Source organism: Electrophorus electricus, chromosome 9, assembly GCF_013358815.1.
Source record: "Electrophorus electricus isolate fEleEle1 chromosome 9, fEleEle1.pri, whole genome shotgun sequence".
Classification (NCBI taxonomy): domain Eukaryota; kingdom Metazoa; phylum Chordata; class Actinopteri; order Gymnotiformes; family Gymnotidae; genus Electrophorus; species Electrophorus electricus.
The window spans coordinates 21,822,017-21,824,516 of NC_049543.1; the positions used below are offsets into that span (position 1 = coordinate 21,822,017).

The following is a 2,500-nucleotide window of genomic DNA, read 5'->3' on the forward strand; positions in this document are numbered from 1 at the left end:
GTGGGGGGGGGGGGGGGGGGGTTCAGATGTCCGGCTGGGAACAGAGAGCGCGACTGGCACCCAACACCGCCTGCCATGTCTCACCCACACCATATTTAAAAGAACGGTGTCATGCTGTTAAGTCATCTCCATGGTTACCCTCTACACATATAAACAGCACTTTAGCAGCATGCGCCGCTATTCCAGATTCTGCCCGCTGTTATTCCCAAGTCTGCCTGCACCGGCACGCCCTCCCCAACAGCCGGTCCCAGCCTCCCTTTAATATCGGGGCGGTCTCCGCTTTTCCCGTTATTGATAGCGTGAGGGGAGCACGTTCGGGTACCGCTAGCGTCCTCCACCAGGAATCGGGAGCGAAGGCAGTAAAACGCTCGGGCGGTCTCGCGGAAACCGGACTAATTACGCTCGCGGTGCTGCACACATATACACACATATAAATGCGTGCGAGTGCGCGCGTTTGACAACGTATTGAATGTATCGATTGACAAGTGCTGCTGAGGAGTGCGTTCAGGATCGTGAGGCTAGCAGGATGCTACTCCGCATGCTCGGAACGTCGCTCGGACTGACACGGAAGACTGGGGGACTGGGATCCGGTTTCAGCGGGAATCTTTACTTCAAGGAGGGGCGAACATCAAATATCCAAAGCAGATAAGCCTCTCGTTAGCCCTTGGCGTTAGCGCGTCAGAGGCCTTATCGTGAGGCCAGGGAGAGATTAGAGCAGACGCCCAGGCTGGGTTCAACTCTCCGGGTCCTGCGGCTCTGCAGAGAGGTCAACTTAATTTTCCCCATCAGATACCGAACCGGCCACTGATGAAAGAGGTGCTCTTCATTAGCTGGGGTGGAGGGGTTGTGTGTGTGAGACTGAGGAATTTAAAAAGCTACAGAGGGAGACATACTGACATTTGAACTGATATTTGAAGCCCATGTTTATGCTAAGGATGCATACTACCAATACACACACACACTTTGCACCCTTGCAAATAAAGATACCACTACCAATAATTCACTGCAACGTTAGTTGCAACAAGTGGTCCGGAACGTTTGTGAGTGATTTAGAACATCACCAATACGTTCTCATTTCAGAATAAGGCCCTTTGTGTCCACGAGTGCACAGACTCCGGCCTGCATGCCTGTCCTTCCTAACAAGTCTTGTTTTGCTGGTCCACGATGAGTTTTAAGATCTTGCAACATCATTAAATCTCCCTCATTACAGTAACCCTCCGGTGAGCCTCGGAGCAGACGGGCATGGGAACGGGAGACCTCCGCTCGGTCACCCTCCGCTCGCTATCACAGCAAGGGCACATGGGCGCGATTGAAACTCGGAGAGAGACGTCCCCGCGGGACACACCGGGGACAGGCGTCCCGCGGGGACGGCCAGGCCCCCTGACATGAGCTCCACCACCAAAGGGCTAAAGAGCAAAAGTCTGACGCGGATCCGTGGAGATGTGGCCCTGCCAACCATCCACTTTAACTCAGAACACTGATACCAGTCCCATTTGTTAAAGCCTATCAACACAATGAGAAATGGAACAAAAAGAAATAATTATATTTATATGGAAACAGGAACAAAAAAAAAAAGTTAAAAGTCCTGGCTATTGGTAAAAGTGAGTGAGAGTTCCCTTCCGGATGGATTATATCCGGCATGAGCGCAGGGCTACTGTCGTGTGGTGACAGAAGACAGGCTCCCACCCAGGAGGCCCCAACTGCGCACGCAGGCCCGTCCCACTCCGGTGATCGCTCACACGCGCCCCCTGCTGGGCCGATCTGCGTTACGCGGCTTGACAAGCATCGGCAAGCCCTGCGTCACAGCACGTCTGCCTACAGGCGCTCAGCTGGAGCCTTCCTCCAGAAGGAGTCAGATTTAACCCCGGATTAAAAACCAGTCCTAAACTTCTGTGCCTACAACTGAGCTCGAAGACTTGCATGCTAACTCAAACTGCGCATTTCTCCTTTATTCTGAATTCATTTTTAATTCTACATTATTCCAAAGATATCATTTATTATTTTATCATCCTTTAATATTACCTGAACATTTTCCTGTGTAAAGCACACTGAAGGACATCTATAGTGTGAAAATGGGCCTTCTACTTCTCCTTGGACAGGTTCCACACACTCCGACACCCCTGGCCTGCTGGATGCGTGTCGAGGTATTGGCAAACACTTCTTCATCAACACACAAATATCCAGGGCAGACAGGAGGAAGGGCAACCCATCGATCAGCCTGGCAAAGAAGCCTGAGTCTGCAGGCCGGAGATGCTTGATGCCGTCTGGCGTGGAAAGCCATTAGACAGGCAAACATTTAATTAAGTGGTCAGGAAGTAGGGAATGAAGCTTAGAAGTTGGAAACACACACACACGCACAAAAAGTGACCCATAAGCAAGTATACATTTAGGCGCATGTACACACACACACACACACACACACACACATTCCATTCTACCATGATTGTAGACAATAACTGGACAGCTTTTTAGGGTCTTTATAATTAGAGGGTTAGCCAGG

General features: G+C 50.9%; 1 protein-coding gene across 50 annotated transcripts in view; it reads right to left on the minus strand.

Moving 5' to 3' along the window:
• LOC113582932 (protein tyrosine phosphatase receptor type D) overlaps positions 1 to 2,500 on the minus strand; it is a 404,960-nt gene that overhangs the window by 213,150 nt on the left and 189,310 nt on the right. The window lies entirely within an intron of this gene.